Source organism: Camelus bactrianus, chromosome 8, assembly GCF_048773025.1.
Source record: "Camelus bactrianus isolate YW-2024 breed Bactrian camel chromosome 8, ASM4877302v1, whole genome shotgun sequence".
NCBI classification, from domain to species: domain Eukaryota; kingdom Metazoa; phylum Chordata; class Mammalia; order Artiodactyla; family Camelidae; genus Camelus; species Camelus bactrianus.
In genome coordinates, this window is record NC_133546.1 from 9,616,372 (window position 1) to 9,636,088 (window position 19,717).

A 19,717-nucleotide genomic window follows, 5' to 3' on the forward strand; every position below is an offset into this window, starting at 1 on the left:
TAACATTACAGGAGCTAATATTCCCCAGCAGAAATAAAGCCAAAAAACAAGAATGGAAACTAGTGTATTAATTTGGTTCATAGCAAATCCTTCTCTATTTCGCTTGAAAGCTCAAAAGTAAGTTAAACAATTCCAATTTAGCCTGAAGCAGAGAATGGTATGTTTAAAGAAATGTGACTTATAAATAAAGTGTCCAATTTTGTAATTTGGAAATGTATGTGGCATGTGTACAAATACCCCTAGACTAACCAAAAACCACACGAACCTCCCTTATCTTGATAGTACACACAAGACGGGCCCAAATCACAGACTTTTACATCCAACCCCAAATTTCACTCTCTGGGTTTATGAGATCAGCTTCCGAATCAGTCTCTCCCCACTGTCTGCTCAAGGAGATAGGTGAGAAAGGAGCTCTCAGTGGTAGAAAAGAACCAGATTCTTCCATACCCAAGATCCAGTCTTCCACTCTCAGCCTCAGATTTGCTTATCCAACCAACCTCTGCTTTCCAAGGAAGGCATGAACGCTTCATGTATTTTAGTGTTCTCTGTCTCCTTAGAAGATCTCCTGAAGTCCTTTTGCAGAAGACTGGTTGTTTGAGGATGTTTCCATGATCCTTGATCTAACACAAGCTGTGTTTCTTGACTGAGACTGAAAGTGAACCAGACAGGATTAGTCTAAACAAATGTAGAAACATTCAACTGATTTTAGTCAATAGTAAAAATCTGATATTTTCAAATTACAGAAGTTTCATATTAATTTATATAACGCAATACATAGTGTAGTGGGAAAAGCATGTGATTCAAGGGCAAGTGAATCGTGTTTGGATCTGGAAGGTACCCCTATAATGATGGTGAAGTCCCTCAACTTCCAGGACCTCAGTGTTCCCAATGGAAAAAAATTAGAAATTTGAGGTGAAATAGTCTCCAAAGTCCTAATCATAATTTGACAATCATTTCTTGAGATGCTGTTATTCTACAGAATAGAAATATGTATCTACATAATATCACTGAGGTCACATGTATTTTGCCCTAACATGCCCTCTGACCTCTTCTGTACTGTTAGGATTAAAAGAAGTAAGGATTTGAAACTCATAGACAAAGAAGCCATTTTCACTATCATAAAATGCCATGGAAGTTGCAGCTTGGAAGTAAGAATGATACAGACAGGAGCCAGATATTAATCGAGTGAGATTTCACAAACTCACACAAACACAGAAACACATACAGACAGGTACAAGGAAGAGGTAAGTCATCTCAAACAGTGCCGTATATTTATTTTCTTTTTAGTAAGTCGTACAACAGTACACTGGCTTTCACACCTCCCAGTGCTCCAGCGTTCCTCTGTGGCCCTTGAAAAGGCTGAAAGTACTAAAACCTGTTCCTCCACTGCCTGCCCCCCAACAATCTGTTTGTATCTGTTTTATTTATTTGGCTTCCATTCAATGTTTTTTTTGGAAAAGAGTCCTTGGATAAATGCAGTCTGAAAAACCCCTTCATGACATAAAGTAAATCTTTTGCTTAAATCCTATACTGTTAAAAAGTGTTTCATTATTATATATTCCACTTAAAATATAAATCATCTTACAAGTCATTCCAGCAAAGACCAAAGGTTAGAAAATAATTTTCCATTTATAGTCTTTTCTAAGGCTATAAATGACATGCTATATTTAATTTGAGAGTCCCTGTACAAATCATCAAATACTTTAATAACTATACAAATATTAATATTTGATACAAGGGATCTCCCAAGTTACAGCATAATCATAACTCAGGACTGATAGGGGCTAAATGGGAAAATCCTATGTAGACAGTTCTAAGAGAACAGAGAGTGTTTAATGACACAAGTTTGATAGTCTTATCATCATAAGATTGATCGATATTTGGTGTAATTTAATCTTTGCCAAAAAGAATCTTGAGAAAAGGAACAATTTGTAAATTAGATTAATCCCCCATACCTCCCCTTCAGTCCAATTCATCTACCTCTTATTCTGTGGATGGTCCCTTGGTCTGCTGGTTATAACAAACTCTTTTTTGCACCATGATTTTAATAATTAAGAGCTGGTTTTTAACTTTATTTTTTTAAGGACACCTGCCAAGGTTGATTTGTAATGGTGTAAGTAAAACACTACCCCACTTTGAATATTATTAACTTTCTAAATTGACTCAAAGTGCATAACAAAAGAGTAACAACAAAATATAATCTTTGGGTCATTTTTTCTATGATTTTGAATCTATTTACCACTCAGATAGGTTCTGTGTTACTGTGAGCATTTGTGAAATAAAGTTAGGTAAGTCCTTCCAGCCAAAGGGTTTTCTCATTTCAGTCCCCTAAGAGTCTGCATTTTTCCCATAATAGATGGATTTAGATTCCTCTGTAAAATGGTTTGGGGACCACTGAGATAAAGGGTTATAAAAATGACCACTATATTGGAATAAAGTAGGAAAAAGTCCTTTTTCTCTATGCAGAACATCCTCCAGTAAATAACCTGAGGAAGAGAAGCAGCTGGTATCGCCATGAAGATCATTGGAGAATATCCTGGAGGGTCATGAAGAATGGAGTCATTTCTCAGCTCTTTACAAACCCCATGGAGCTGACAGCATGATACCATCATCAATTTGGGCGTGTAGATCTTTGGGGTTTGACTTCCAGTAGGTTTAGATCAGTGTACCAAGCAGAGTGAAAAAGATTTCCTTTATCTTTGGTAAGTGGTTCACTTTCTCTTTTTGTTTTCTTTCTGCAAGACAGCCTCTGTCTTTCTAAGTTTCACTGTATTAAAAAGGAAGGCGTTCATAAGATCAGCAAGACCATTCCACGGGGGGCTGATCCTTCCACAGTTCCTACTCCCACCTACTTTCCTCGTTGTTTTTTGTTGGGAACCTAATTTGAGTGGGCAGATCTTCCAGAACAGGACTTTGGTGTGATTGAGGGGGCATCCCAGGGGTTGGGACCGAAGCTACCTTATGCCACCTTCCTTCTGCTGCTCTATGTTCCCGTCCTATCTCAATATACATACATGCCCCAGGGTCTCTGAGTTCTCCCTTGGGAAACAGCAAAACCTGGAAAATTACAGCAAATGGCCGTCTCTGCAGCTTGGACTCAAAAGCATGTTTGTTGCTACAGCAGCAGGAGGTTTGCAGGTACACATGCTCAGAGAGAGAGAGAGAGAGAGAGAGAGAGAAAAGGAATTGCTGACTATCTCTGACACTATAATTTTAAAAAGATTCTTAGAAAGAAACCATTATTTTGCTGGAAATGTAAAAACGTTAGAGAGCAAGGACAAAATATGACTCCCCATAAACATAAAGGAAACAGAGAACAGCAAGAATTAATTGCTTCCTTTAGGATTAATTTAGATTTGTGCAGAATGTTCATTTAGACTGCATTATATCACTAATCCTAAGAACTCGGTTCAAGTTGGTGGCAGAGCTCTGAAGCATTACTTCTCTTTGAATATTACCTAACTCGGCTTCTAAAGGTGATGAGGGTGGAGGGAAGGGGGTGGAGGGCGTGAAGAGGTTTCCTGAGTCTACAGCCCAGAATTCAGCGACCCCTTTCCTCACTCTTGTGTCTGCCAGGACTACAGCACGCTGCGTTGGCAGCAAGCTTACAGGATTGCTCCAGGAAGACTCTGGCATACGCTATAGAGGAGGAGAAAGTGTCGCAAACAACCCCCAGATCCCTCCGCCCAGGTCTCGTTCCACCTGGTTTCTCAAGAGCAGATTGCTTAGCCAACCTTAATAATCCCAGAGAAACGCCAGGGCAGGAGGCTGGATTCCAACTACCTTCGCCCTAATTTATTGAGGGCTTTAAAAGTGGAAAATAAAACTTTGAACTCATCTGAAGCTTTACGATTCAGGTGTGCTACCTGCCTTCAGGGGCACCAAAGATCACTTAAGTTAGTGACAAAAAAAAAAAAAAAAAGAAGTTCTGTGAGCTGCAGAACAGAGAAGCGTGTGCAGACCTGACCAAGCTGGTTCTCGTACTATATTAACTTGGCAGCAGGAACAGAAGTCCCCGGCTCTGCCCTCATCCTTTCCTGATGGATAGGATTTCCCCTGCTTACCGCCCTTTAATCCTCCTCCTCTCCAGACATCCAGAGCCTAAAAAAAAAGGGACCGTGAGGAGAAGGGAACAGAAAGAAAAGGATGAGAAAAGGAGGAAACAAAAATGGTTCGTGAGACATGGTTGAAGAGAAAAATAATAGGTCAAGGATGAAGTCACTTCTAACTTAACATAGTATCGAAACTTGGGAGTTTAAAAAGCCAGCCCCTGCAAGTTTGAGCTAGTCTGTATGACTTTATACAAATAGCACGACCTACTAAACCCTTTTTCCATATCTTACTAGGCAGATATTAATAGCAACCCCGTACCGCTGGGTGAAGACCCAGTGCATTAATTTTTGTGCCTCGCATGCGCCCTATCGTGGCGGGGGATGGATTTAACTCTGATCTTAAGACCCTACTATTAGTCCACAGAAAGCGATTTAGCAATATTTCACCTTAGATGCAGCCTTTTTGGCTACAGGGAAAGCCAGGCCCAAAAGGAAGGAGTGATTTTTAGCCAGCCAGAGGTGAGGTGGACTTCCCTCCCTCGCCCTGGGAAATCGAAGCCTCCAGCGTTTTCTAGAGGCCAACTTCTCTCACCTCTTTAGGAAGGGCCTGGAGCAAGGGCTGCCTTCCAAATGATTCCTTCCCCCTGAATTCGGCTTCTAAGCACTTTCCCTGGAAAGGACAGGCACCTACTGGCAACGCCTACTAGCCCAGTGGGTGCGTGTGAGTGTGCGCGCACGTGTTAGTGTGTGTGTGTGTGTGTGTGTGCACGCACGCGCAGGGCATGGGGCAGGGTTTGGGGCGGAGGTTGCCCTTGTTCTCAGAGGCCCTCATCAGCACCGCATAAAGAGGTGCGCTGATCTGGAGGCCACGCGACGTTATCAGGCAGAAGCCCGATGTTGTCACAGGCTCATCCAGGGTACGGCCCGGCCCTCCTCTGCCAGATCCTGGGTTCGCCGGCACGGGAACCGGTTTTCCTCCGCCCCAGCGCCTCCTCCGGGTGGGCGAGCAGGCACCAGATGGGGAGGGCTGGGGTGCAGCCACGGGGCCAGCCTTCCCAGCGCCCCGCCCCGCGCAGGGCGCTCCCCTTTGGAGGAAGCGTCTAGAACGGAATGCAGGCACTGGCTTGTGAACGCTGGACGGCGACTCCCCGAGGGCGCGTGGTGTGTAAACAGAACTGTTGTCAATCAAGTCGCGTCTGTGAGTTTCAGGAACCGCGTGGTGGACTCTTGGGTAAAAGGAATGTCTCTTGGTTGGGAGGATACTTCCCCCTCCATTTATATCATCGTTAATTTCAGGTGGTCGTCGCCTTTGCCAGCTTCGCTCCCAGTTTCCCTCTTAAGTCCTTTCTCGTGATCCTTCCCGCCCTTCACTTCCCACCTGCTGCAACTGCTGAGAGTGTGTCATCAGAAGGTAGAATTTACCAGTTTTGAAAACATGAGCTTGTAACCCAAAGACTGTGGTGGCTGGGGCACAGAAAGAGTGAGAACTTCCCCCACGCTCTCCAGCCTTAAAGGCAGAATGTGTGTCCCTTCCAGTCACCTGCCTCTGATTCTCTCTGTGCTGGGCTCCTCACCCCCGGGTGAAGCCGCTTGGGACAGGTCTCCCCTCTCCTTTCCTGGAGGAGACAGCTGTATTTCACAAGGGATGGAGTGATTTATGTGCACAATTTAAATAGTTTTTTGGAGCGCTGAGGAATGCAAAATGCAGCATGACTTGAAGGTACAGTATACTTAAGGGAAAACATGGAATGTATCAAATGTTTTCTTTTCCTTCTTTTAAAGCTAGTTTAAACGTATTTCACTGACGAAACTGGTTAACCATGTGCAAATGTGTAATTCTGCCTCTTGACAAAGTGGGCCACGGTTGGGATGGTGGGCCATGCCAATGCTGGGAGCACGGATAAGTCACCCAGGGGCTGCCCTGAACCATCGAGTTCCCCCTAAATTTAAAATATGCTGAAAGAATATAAGGCCTACGACTTTTTACAAATTGAATGCCTTTCTTTAAACCCTCTTTTTTAAATATGTATATATATTTCAGGGAGAGAGCTCATATATTTTAATTTTTTCCCCAAATGAAGATAGTTTGGGTTTTGAACAAAACTGGGTAATAATTATAATTATAATCAAATATTTTAATTAAAAATCATTTTCATTGTATTTATGTAAGAAAATACAAACTACAGATGAGAGTGGGAAAAAAAGGAAAAATCATTCCCATCTCTCCATCCGAAGAAACCCGCTTTTAACTTAAATTTTTTTTTGGTGTATAAACGTCCAGATTTATTCTTCTATGATATATTTGTATTTTTATACATCATATGTGAATATATACAAATACATTATATATGTATGCATGCAAATATATATGGATATACAGTTGACCCTTGAACAACATGAGTTTGAACTGCATGTGTCCACTTATATGAAGATTTTTTTCAATAACTATTACAGTACTATGCGATCTGTGGTTGTGGAACTAAGGATACGGAGGGCCAACTATAAAGTTATATAGAGTTTTGACTGAGGGAAGGATGTTAAGGTTGTTAACCCCAGGTTGTTCAAGGGTCAGTTGTGTATTTATATTTAACATTTGGGGATTCTGTATTTTTTTGATTCAGCATTGTATAGTGAGCATTTCACCATGCCACTAAATATTCATTTAAAACCACAACTTTAATGGCTGCAAATTGGTTCATTGTAGGAATAATTCTTTGGTTTATATAACTATTCACCTGTTAAACATTTATATAGTAATTTCTTGCCCTTACAGAAAGTGCTGTGATGCAGTATAAAGTGTTTATAAACCAAAACATTTTTTGATTTATCTTCTTCATGGTGGTTTTAGCAGCTTTATCAGTCCTTTTGTTCCTGGAGCAGCTAAAATCTTTAAAGATTAAAATAAAAGCCTTTAACTTATTTTAATTTTTTTATTCTCTTCATGTTAATGTGTCTTATTCCTTCCCCTGGCTGTACAGGGTTCTAGTATAGAAATGCAACACAATTTAGGGAACCATTCTACAGCAGATGGGCATCTGAGTTGTCTTAGGTTTTTGCTGCTGTAAACAGGGCTGCTGTGTGTGTTGCCTTTGACTAGTAAGAGAGCTTCCTAACCAGCTCCACCTCTTTAAGCTGCAACCACCAATTGTCAGTTCTGTGACTGGACAAGTTATTTCACCTTTCTGAGTCTCAACTTACATCATCTGCAAAATGGAGCCAACAGAGGTAATAACTAACATTTACTGAAGGCTTATGACAAAGCAGCGACTGCTCTAGGTATTTTAAATGAGTTACCTCATTTAATGCTCACAGTATCTCCATCAAGTACATACCAGCAATACTCCCATTTCACAGATAATTAAACTGAGGTAGAGAGAGCTTACATAAATTACCCAGATTGCAATCAATAAATGGCTGAGCCATGAGTCAGACTTAGAAGACTCTGCCCCCATAGCCTGCCCCCTACTTTTAAAAAGACATTTGATCATACTTGCTTTCTCTCTCCGTCTCCTTTTTGCTGACTCATTTTTAAGTTGTAGACATCTGGACATTTCACTCCCAATTACTTCAGAATTATCATACCTAAGAAAATTAACACTAATATCACTTAACATACATGACATACAGTCACACAACACAACATCCACATTATATAAATATAATGTGCTGAGAAACAGAACACCTAGAATGTAGGGTATACACACCAACTTGACTAAATACAAATTGTTTTTTTACCATCTTTCCCCATTTAGACCCCTCCACCCTCTCACCAGTTTGTATGAGAGTTTCTGTAGTTTTACAGCCTCATCGACACTTGGTATTGTCAAACTACAAATTTTTGCTAATTTAATGGGGTGTGAAATGGTGTCTCATTGTGGTTTTAATTTGTATTTTCCTGATTATTTATGTAGTTGAACTTATGAGACAATTCTTTTTTCCCCCTCTTATGTGAAATGCCTGTTCATTTATTTTACCCATTAAAAAATTGGTTTATTTGTCTTAAAAGCTTTTCTTTTTAAGATGGAAACTGGCATGACAAAGTCTTACTGTAACCTCTGGTTTCTCAGTGGCTCGGCATCACAAATAAATGGTCCATGGAGAATGAAGCTGAAGATAGAGGAATGCTTTCCTAAAAGTGATTACTTGGAAATTTGGATTTCAAAGGTAGAAATGAGGCATACAGCTTCATGCTGAATAGCAAAATATACCAGTACTTATAAAATTTCCCAAGATAAGTAACAGAAATAGCAGCAGTGCTATATTTAAGTAAAAGAGATGAGTTGAATTCCGTGTCCTATTTCCCACCTGTCCTATTTCCGGGCGTTGAAATCTAAGTTATGAGGCTGGTTGTAGGAAGGAGCTGCAGCCTCTGTGACTGTCCTTCAGACAGGGAGTGGACTTCAGTCATTAGTGCTCCAAGTCACTCCATTTTCACCAGAACTGAGGCACGGAAAATCAATAGTAGGATCGTTTAATAATGCTCCAAAGACTTGAAAAGAGCCTGTGAAGAGAGGTTTAAACCCAAATCAAGGAACTTCAGAGTCAGGTGCTCCTGCACTTGTTGTTATTTCCCTCTGACTTACAGAGAACTATATGTAGCTCTGTACCTCTGTTGGTAGCATGGAATTCTGCCTCGGCTGTTAATGCAGATTTTTCAGATAGGCCAGAAGATAAGGTGTATTGGTTTATTCGTGTGGCAATATAAGAAAATTTGAAAAGACAATGAAGCATGATTAATCACTTTTCAGCACATGAATGTTAAGATTTGTACATTAAAGTACAAATCCCTTTACAGTGATTTATAGCATTTTCTGTTTCTTATCTAAATGCCTATGGAAAATAGAACTATTCTTGTAGATGGGGTAAAATGTGCTATTTACTACACTGTATCTCATTATCTTCAAATCTTGGATGCTATTTCTAAGATTGCAAATTTAAGATTTGGAAATAGAAGCTTGTGTTTCATTGCTATTGGGTCCATCCAGAAAATAATTTTCCTTTAAAAGTTATTTTATGCTGTACCTTGATTGGATGGGAATACAATTTCATCAAAATTAATAGAATTAATTTAAAATGTGTATTTTGTAATATATAAATTATACCTCAATGAAAAAAGAGAATTGTTGGGGAAATGACATTTCAGAATCACCCCTCTGGCTGGGGTGGCAGAGATGATATCATCTGGTAGTCTTCAAAGTATTCAGGGGACCCTCCAGGAATCCATGAAGGGTCTGTGCTGGCCTAGAATGTCATGTCTGGTGGTCTTGGTAAATGCGTGAGAATCTTTGCCATCACTTTGAGAAAAGACAAAAGAGCAGGGGCTATATTTTTAGCTGCCATAAACTTAACAATATAAACCATGAGCAGATGTTCCCAGTAATACTGTCCCCATGGCCAGCCTGAATTGGAAGAAATGTAATTGGACCCCACTTTCTCTCCACTCTGGCCAAAGTAAGGGAGACCAACTGTCTGGAAAATTGTAGGAAGAAGAAATGTAGAAAGTGATCACATTTGAGATTTATTCCAGTTCTCTCTGCATCCAACCCTTTGCCTTAGTGAGAAATGGGAACAAGTAGGTAAAAGTGAGTGAGTGGCTTATGCAGTTTTATATTTGATCTCCTCTCCCTGTCCCCTCCTCCTCCCGCTTCCCTGCCCTAGCCCTCTCTCCTCCTCCTCTTCAGAATTGAGGCAAACAGCAGAGGATGTAGGGACTTCCTTAGTTTGAGACCTTCTGAATTGGAAGCATCCCAAGGGAGGCTTTTACCATTTGCAGTTTTTTTACCCAGATGTTTGCACACTAATAAATTGAAGATCCAGTGATCTGGTGTACCATTTTGCCTTCTGAAAGAGATTTTTATTAGTCAAATAATTCTTGTAAATATTTTAAGGAGACGAGACTCTTCTAAAATATGTATACTAACCTTTGTTAAAGGTTGAAACATCCTTAGAGTCACATAATCCTTCCTTCGCTCTAATATCAATCTTTTCTTTTGCAAATTAAATTCGTTTTCTCTCCCAGAAACCTCTGCAGATAATGCTAATGCCAGTACCATTAACTGAAGACAGTTATCAAATCAACCTCCATAGGTTTTATTTCCTACTTATTCACACTGTATTTGTTCTTTGTACTTTTCATTTTGTTGAGGGGGCAGTTTTCTTGTGTTGCCTATTTGTGTAGAATTACCCTTGGAATGAATGGCTTATCATTTTCCCTCCCTCCCTCCTTTTTTCTCCCTTTCTCTCCATCTCTCTCTCCCTCCTTCCTCCTTCCTTCCTGCTTCACAGTATAGAGAAAAAAATGTGAAGACACATGGAAGCCTTTATACTTGTTTTGAGTCCCAGTTTCCTCCCTTCTCCAAAGGTAGCCACTATTCTGAAATTGGTGACTGTCTTTCCTATCCTTGTTTTTATATTTTTTTCTTCATATACTTGTCCACTACCAGTATTTTATATTGATTTTTTAAAATATACATTTATATTCATATAATATATGTAAGTATCACTCAAAAATTTTTTTTAGGTTTTCTATATAGAATTTATTTAGATTTTATATTTCTGGGTTTTTTCCCATCCCCTTTTATTGGACTGTCAATATCTCAAGTTCTCTTTTTCTTTTAATTTCCATCTTTTCTCCTCTTTTGGTTTAACACTGTATTTCTATTCCTTAACTATTTATTCTTAGAATTTCTTAACAGATGTAAAATTAATCAATATTTCTGTCCTCCTCCAAACTAATACAGGGCTTTATGACCTTTGAACTCAGATCTTTCTTTGCAATGTCCCATGTAATTGTTGACTGGTTTCTTAGTATTACCTTATTTTAAAGTCCTCTCAAATTAGTCATCAGTTTTATTATTTACAGCAAATTGTTATTTAATTTTGACAACTTGTTTACCAGTTTCTTTATTCATCCTTATGTTCTGCTCTCCACTTCCTTCTGATTCAATTGCTTTTCTTACTGAAGAAAACCCTATAGTAGATCTTTTAGGAAGAGTCATTGAGTGGTAAACTCCAAGTCTTTGTTGGTTTGAAATATCTGTTTCACTCAGTCTGAAATAAAAATTTAGCTGGGTATAGAATTCCAAGATGAGGATTATTTTCTCTTAGTAGCATAAAGATGCTGTTTCCTTTCCCACAGACATCTATAGTGACTGATAATAAGTTTGATGATGGTCTAATTGGATTTTTTTTGCTTTTTTTTTTTAGGATATTTGCTTTGGTTTCTTTTAAGATTTTTCTCCTCATTATTGACATTCTGAAGTTTCACCATAGTGTATCAAATTGTGAATTAAAAAAAATTGTGTTTGTATGCTTCTAAAATCTGAAGACTTATTTATGTTTTACTTTATTTCTAGAAAATTCTCAGATGTTATTTTCTTAAATATGATCTCTTTCCCTCTTTCTTTGTTCTCTGTTCTGTCTAGAATGTCTAACTGATATATATTGAAGCTTCTCAATTTATTTTTCATGGCTCTTAGCCACAATTTCATAGTTTTCCGTCCCACATTCTGAGAAGTTTTCTCAAATCTATCTTCTGGTTTATGTATTCTTTCTTCATTTCAGTCTTAACTATTCATTATCCTTTTCAATGAGCTTTAAATTTTAATGACTATGTTTTTCATTTATAGAGACTCAATTTGGTTCTCTTTCAAAGTTTTTTATTCTGTTTTTATATTGTCTTCCTTTTTCATTAAGGCTTCTATGCCTTTGTCAATATCTTTAGTCATGTAATGGCCATTTCGTAGTCTCTTTCAGAGTGTTATTTTATATGGAGTTCTCTGAGTGCTGATTCTTCCCTCTACTATATCTGTTGACTCACACATGGCAGTTTGTTCTTTGATAGACCTTGTAATTTTTGACTGTGAATTTATCTTTGATTTTTTTTTTCTCCCCAGGAGATGTGAAAGCATTCCCATGGAGTGAGTGTACATTTTTATTGCTAGGGCTCTAGAGGTTTCAAATGTCCTGGCTTGATTGTTTAATTTAATTTCTTAACCTAGGGTTCCTGAGTCAAGCAAGTAGTATGAATTCAGTCCTCATGTGCATACATAGCTCAGGCCTGGAGTTTCCATTTCTTAAAGGTGTTTTTTTTTTCCTATCCAAGATCTCAGACATATAAGACACCACTTAGGGATACAATCAAACTTTGCTCTAGTGGCCTAATCGGAAGGGTTTTATTCTTCTAACATAACAAGAAGGCTGGAAATAGGCAGAGCAGGGAAGAAATACTGTCATCCATGTCATTTTCCTCAAGCTCCTTGTATCTTCCTGCCCCTCCATCCTCAAGGAGTAGCTTTTATCCTTCTGCCTGTTTCATGGTGGCAAGCTGGCTAATCCACTTCTAGCCTCATGGCCGCAGTCCAGGTAGTAAAAAGGGGAAGAAAGCAACAAGGAGGAAAGAATGGCCCTCAGATCAGGAAAATCAAACTTTCTGTGAAATCCCTAGCCCACTTCTGCTTACGGCCTGTTGGCCAGAACTGTATCACATGGTCACCCCCAGCTGCAAGGGAGGTGGGCTGGACAGCTTGTGCTTAACAAACACCTTGCCTTTGATGCTTCTTTTCAATTGTGCCACTTGCAGATTGCCTTCCCCTTCCTTCCCAGCTTGGCTGCCAAAACACATTTTTATTTGTTATACCCATTTTTTCCCCTCAAATCCTTTTGGAAGTTCAGAGATAGCACAGGCTCTACTGTTTCTCCAGCCTCCACACTAGGGGTCCTTCCCAGGGAAACATTGCACTTGATTTAAAAAGCTATTATGAGACCTGTAGCTAGAGACATAATGCTCAAAATATGTACAAGAGGCAGTGGGCAGACTGGCTTGGGTCTTCTTTAGCCTTTAATTAATTACCCTGATTATTTGCTCCACTGTCCACTTAAGGCCTCCATACCTGCTGAGCTTAAGAGTCCCCCTGGGAAGAATGGTTCCCATCTCCATAGCAGCCTCACTGGTGCTCGTTTCAATTTGTGGTTTCCTTTAGCTTATCCATCAATAGGAGTCCATCTGCTTTCTTGTCTTTCATAAATTTGTCGGATTTTTCTAATTGACTGTTGGCACCTTTTCTTGTTTAAGCACTATTATGGAAGCATTAGATTTTGTGTATCATCATTTCAATGGGATTTTGGGAAGTAGGCTGAGTAAATGTTTGTATGCAATTTGCAACTTTGAACCAGAAGTTCCAAATACGTGGTCATGCATCCTGTTTGCTTAGCACTAAGCTTGGCGCTAAGCAAGACAAGAGAAGACAGTATAACATTTAATCCTTGGTAGCCGTGTGCTATAGCCAGCTTTCACCAGTTTGCAAGAGCCAATTGTTAAAACTTGAAGAATTTTATGAATTGGTTGACTTTGCTTTGGTATCTTGAAATTGACCATGGTAGGAGTATTTATACTACTGAAATCAGCCAGTACTGTGACTCAGCCCCCGCCCCTCCTTGAGAGCTGGTTGGTAGATATTTGTCAGCAGACCACTAGTCTTTAGAAAACGTAAGACATATCTTTATGTCTTGAGAAAAGACATATATGAAGAAAAAGTAAAAGCCCAAGTAAGATAGTGCAAACCAGAGTCGTACAGGCACTCCAATTGCGAAGGAACTCAGACGGCAGAGATCGTTGTTGACTGTAACCTTGCAGAAGCTTGGCAAGGTAGCAGCAGTGCAGAGAGAACACTGCTGCTCTTGTCAAAGTAAAAGGGTAGGCTCTGAAGTCAGAGTTTGAGTTCCAGCTCTTTCACTTACTGCTGTGTGACCTGGAAGAATTACCAAATCTCTCTAGTAAGCCTAATGACAGTCAGCATTTACCGAAGCCTTATCATGGGTAGGCAGTGTGCTAGGTGCTTTTCCGGAAATGAACTTAATCCTTACTTTCGTCATATGCAAAATGTTGCCTACCTCACGGGACTGTTCTGAGTTTTCCATGACATAATTCACGTAAAGAGCATGGCATAGTAAAACCTCCATAAAATTCATTTTTTACTGCCATGTTTCTTGTAAAAGGTAAGCAATTTCTACGTGCAGATTTTCCCTACAGAGCCTGGAAAGATGAGTGAGATCTGCTTATGTGAAACGACTAGCAGAGGGCATTTCAGCCAAAGGGGAGGTGGGTCCCAAAGCACAGAGAAAAGGCAAATAGGAGTGTGGTCCCGGATCTGATGCTAGCCTGAGGGAAGTGGAAGTGGTACTTCAGGGAGTAGTTAAAACAACTGAATGAGTCAAAGGAGGCACATGACATTGTGGCAAGTCGTGTGTTCTCAGTAGAGAAATTTACGTTTCATGTGATGGGAAATAGGGAGCCACAGTAAGTTCTTGGAAGGGCAGAGGAATGATTCAAGTGGGATTTTAAGAATAGGATTCTGGCAGGCAGGCACTTGTGCAAAATGAATTGGAAATGGGGCAGAGACCAAAGCATGAGGTGGTGGAAATGGGTGAGAAATGAAAAGGCCAGGTCTGAGAAACAGTTCAAAAGAGGGATTTGTACGGCAAAGAATTTTGTTAAAAAGACAAAAAGAGTAAGATTACTTTACAAATGAATAAACTAGAAATATGTAGTCACAATGTTTCTAAGAGCAATCTGGACCAGAAATTAAGAAAAATTAGAAAGGAGGACTCTTTCTTCATCCCTACCTCCTACCCCCTCACAAAACAAAGCAAAGCAAAGCAAAACAAACAAAAACTAATTAAAAAGTAAGAGTATATATATTTATATATATATATTTTTTAATCAGCATGAAGTTTTTTGGTTTTTGTTTTTCACACTGCATGTGGGTTTTGGTACTTTTAATTAGATTAAATTAATGTGAATAAGCTTTTTGAGAGTTTGTTTAGTTTTGTAACTGAATATCATGGCCTGTGTAGTTAATCCTCTTTTCCTAAATACCCACAAAATGATGTTAAATAATGGTTTTATCATGGTTTGGAGCTATAGTTTTTTTTTTTTTCTTAACCTCTGCAGAGGGTGGAGAAAGGGGGCTGGACACAGTCTAGGTATCCACAAGGAGCATGTTAGTGAATGTTCACGAGCCCGTCAGCAGGACGTACACGGAGAGATTGACCCTCCTGTGGGGATGCCACACACGGAGCGCCAGGACCCAGCCTCACTCCTCCCCTTGTGTGACAGCCGGCAGGGACCCCAGAGGGCTGTGTGTGGCACCACACCAGCCGGACTTCTGCCTCACCATTCTGCTGCAAAGGCCTCCGGTGACCTTCATGCTGCTCAGTCCAATGGAGATTTCTTGATCCTCATCTTTCTTGAGTTCTGAGCAGCCTTGACACTGAACCACTCTCTCCTTTTTGAAAAACACTCTTTCCTTTTGGCCACAGAGACTCCATATCCTCCTGACTCTCTTCCCTCCTCTCTGGTCAGTCTTTCTTAGTGATAGTAAGTTTGTCATCCAGACATTAAGTCTGGAGCTTCTCAACATTTTGTCCTAAAATCTTCCTCTCTTTCACTCTCTCACCTTTTTTTGTTTCTACTGTTTACTCTCTATCTAGCAAACTCACTGCTACCCGTGGGTACCATCCATATTCCAATGATTCCCAAATTTATCTCTCTCACCTGACCTTCCCAGACCTATAGCCAACTGCCCACTCAATAACACTTGGCTGTCTCAAAGGCGCTTCAGTTTCAACATGTTCTAAACTAACCGTGCACTCTTTCCCTTGAGTATTGTCCTTTTTTAGTTTTACTCATTTCATCATAAATCACCAATGTCCATCTGAAACCTAGCCAGAAACTTAGGCATCCTCCCCAATACCCCTGTTTTTCTATCCCCTACTCCCATCAAGGATCCAGATCTATCACCAACCCCTGAACATTTTACCTCCTAAATAGTTTTCAGTTATATCTACATCTTTGTATCTCTGTGTTCACCATTGTCCAGTTATGTACATTAATGTAGTAACTGCCTAACTTGTTTTCCAAAATTGACTTTTTTTTTTTTTTGTAATCTACTTTCTGAATAGTAGTTGCTCATCTTTTCCAGACACAAATTTGGTTGTGTTCCCTCAGGCCTCGTAAAATCCTTTGTATCTGTCAGAATAAACTAGGTAGTACTGTAGTAACAAACAACCCCAGAAATCTCATTAGCTTTCAACAGCAGCAGCTTACTGCTCATTCACAGCATGTCTGTGGCTTTGCTCCATGGAAATTCCACTTTGGAATTCAAGCTGATGGAGCAGCCTCTACGCGGAACATTGTTGGTCATGGCAGCAATGACCACGACTGAAGAGAAAGTGTGATCCACATGCTAGCTCTTAATACTTCTGCTTGCATGAGACGCATGTCACTGCTGCCCACGTTGCAGTGGCCAAAGCAGGTCATAAAGTCTCTTCTGAGTTCAGCAGAGAGGGATGCATAGTCTCCTCAATGGGAGGAAACACTGGAGGAAGTGAAGCCAGAATATTTGGTGACCAAGAATACAATTTACCACACTCTTCAGTGACTTCCTGTTGTTTTGAGGAGAAAACTTACCAGGCCCACCAGCCCCTGTGATGTTTGAGCTCTCTAGCTTTACCTCGCAGCTCCCTATCCCTCATTCTCTGCACTCTAAACACTATATGATGCCACTTATATGTGGGATCTAAAAAAAACACAGAAATGAACTTATTTACAAAACAGGAACAGACTCACAGACATAGAAAACAAACTTACGGTTACCAAAGGGGAAAGTTGGGAAGGGGTAATTTAGGAGTTTGGGATTAACAGACACACATTACTGTATACAAAATAGATAAATGACAAGAACATACTGTATAACATAGGGAATTATATTCAGTATCTTGTAATAACCTATAATGGAAAAGACTCTGAAAAAGAATATATATGTATATATATCTCTATATCTGACTATGCTGTACATCAGAAACTAACGCAACATTGTAAATCAACTATATTTCAATAAAAAAAAAAAGAAAGAAGTTAGAGGCGATGAATCAAATTTCTGGTCACTGTAAGAATAAACTTTCTGATAAAGTGAGTGTCACATTGTATTCATTCAAGTAAAGACCAAATGACCAGGTGTAGAAAATGCCCATAGACATTCTAGATGGCAGTGGTAGTAGGAGAGAGACATATATTTGACCCTCAAACTCCAAAGTGGTATAATTCTATTAGAAAACAGAAATAGTAAACAAGGAGACAAGAAAGTACAAGGCACCAGTTATAAGGCAATGTAACTAGAGTGGCACAGCCAGTAGGAACCACACTACCCTATCTTGGCTTGAGACTTTTAAGATTGTCACAGAGGATCTTTAGGTAGGTCATCCCCAATCTATGCCTTCATCTGTAATTGCTTAAATAAATTGATTATAGATGTGTCTCTTTTGGAGGGCCAAGGGAGTAAGCAAAGTAGTTTATAAACAGTCCTAGAAAACTTAAAACTCCAACACTATATATAGCATGCTAGCTAAAGAGTGCTTAAACAATGGTAAACATTTACACATAACATGAAAGCATATATGTTAATGTCATTTCCTGACACTATTGTGTGTGTGTGTATATATAGCATGTATGTAGCATACTTAAAAAAACCCTCTGTTACATTTTTATCAGAATAACAGATGCATCGCTTATATTACATGGTTAAAAACAGTATGGATAACGTTACAATGCTATAATCAATAGATGTAAATCACCATTATAATAAATATGTGTAACATCTTTTAAAATATTAGTTCAGAAGGATTCACAGTACACTGGAATAGTTAAAAGTTTTCTTGAAGGAGGAGCACTTAAATGAGTACCCCCCAAAATTGGGTAGATTTTTATAGATGCATGAACAGGAAGAAATGCAGTGAATATGCCCACCTTATGTTCTAGATCTTCTGAGACAGTTTTGACTTCAAATATAACCATGGTCCTGCAAGTATGGTCATAATTGCTAGAGCGGGTGCCCAGCTTTGGAGTTTGAAATACGGTCAGTGTGAACATGAACAAGTGCAAGGAAGTGAAACAGGAGATGGCTAAACAATGAGTCAAGCGAGTCAGGGCTTAATCAGAGCAGGGAGTGGGGGCAGGTGGAGCTCATCTTCCATCATCCAGTCGACAGCTACATCTCCACGTTCTAAGGTCCTCCTCTACCCCCACCCCCTCAGTAAACCAACGTGACATCCTGATGTCCCAGGGGAAGAAACATTTGCAATAGAACAAGAAATATGCAATCTGTACTTGTAATCGGCTACATAGATTGCGAAACAATCGTCATGGTTCTATTCTGTGACAGGATAAAAATTGCAAATCTTTTATAAGATAGAAACTCAACCTTAAGAGAGACCCTGAGCATCATTTCCCACAGTATGTTGCCAGGTCATCTCCCCAGCCCCTGCCCCTGGGGCACAGGACACAGGTTCTGGAGGGCAGAGCAGTTTGGTGAGATTTTGCTCACTGTAGGCATCTTGTTTTTCTTTACTATTATAATGGTAAGGCAGTAGAAATCAGGTAGAAAAAGGGAGGGTGGGACTCAGAGTAGGTGGGACTAAAAGCATACTGGATTTTCAATTTTTTTTTTGTCTTTTCCAGGTTATAAATAAAGTGTTTATGAGCAAAGAAAAAGGTGCCTATAGAATACATAAAATGTAAAACATAAACCCATTCTGAGGAGAAGGCTCATTAGAATGAGAAGAGCATTTTATCATTTTTTGCTTTTCTTGGGTCTTGGGTCCAAAATTCATCATAATAGTCTAAAATTGCTATACTTTTTATACAATAGGAGCATTTATGAGGAGTTACATAAAAATATGAATGGTAAGGCACAATTCACTTAGTGTCTTTTTCTTTTGTTGATTCTTACTTGAATCTCTTCATTTTCATTGTTTTCACTTAATGAGAGCCTCACTTTAATTAAGGAGATCCAATGTCTGGCAACTACACAGTGAAATCACAGGGCCAAAGAGATGAGACTGGAGGTGTGACAGAAGGATACTGATTCCTGTCGTCCTCGTGACACTAGAAAATACCATGCACTTATCTTTAGTCATAAATACAAAGTTTCTTCATAGTATGTTTAATTTCTCTTATGTGTCCCTTTTAGAATTTCCTAGGTTCCTACAGTCCTTCTGAGTCTGCAACATTATCACTATATTCATACTAAATTAAAACACAGATCTGAAAAAGATAAAAGTAGCTTCTTTTCTCATCTCCTGTCAATGCTGTTCCTTTCAGTTGACTCAGCTGTCAACTGTGGCCCAGAGCAGCTCTGAACACATGGTCATATAATTCACTAGCATTTAGACAGGGCCTCCATCCCAGCCATCAACACATTCATTCAAACATGTTTCTGAAAAACGTTTAAAAACCACCTTGTAGCGTTGTCTGTGCTTCTAATAGCTAAATAGATAAATATGCTTATTAAGTGTATTTAGTTTTGTTTTTGATTTGGTACCCACCAAAATTGTCTTTGAGTTGGTGAGAAAGTCAGCTTCACCAGAGTGGAAGGGAAATGAGAAACATTTGGTTTTAGGGGAATGATTTTACATTCTGGGTTTGGATGAATTGCAGAAGTCAGTGATTCTCCCAGTGACCTCTCCAATTTAACTGTGAAGCCAAATGATAGGAAGGAAATGTTACAGCAAGTGTGCTAGTTAAAATGATAGACAAAGCAAAGATAACCAGTAAAGACCATACTTTAGTGTAAATTCCCAAAGCAAAGTTTGGCCTAAACAAAGAATGT

At 39.4% G+C, this 19,717-nt stretch overlaps 1 long non-coding RNA gene across 2 annotated transcripts in view; it reads right to left on the reverse strand.

Moving 5' to 3' along the window:
• The window catches only part of LOC123619820 (uncharacterized), a 40,355-nt gene extending 35,581 nt beyond the window's left edge, over window positions 1–4,774 (reverse strand). Inside the window, exons 1-2 of one of the 2 annotated variants that reach the window (XR_006728553.2) lie at window positions 4,645–4,774; window positions 498–649 (exon numbers count right to left, since the gene is read on the reverse strand). This is a non-coding gene — a long non-coding RNA (uncharacterized LOC123619820). Of the gene's footprint in view, window positions 1–447; window positions 650–4,644 lie in introns of both variants that reach the window. The other variant, XR_012508525.1, reaches the window with a different exon arrangement.
• Window positions 4,775–19,717: the final 14,943 nt, after the last annotated feature.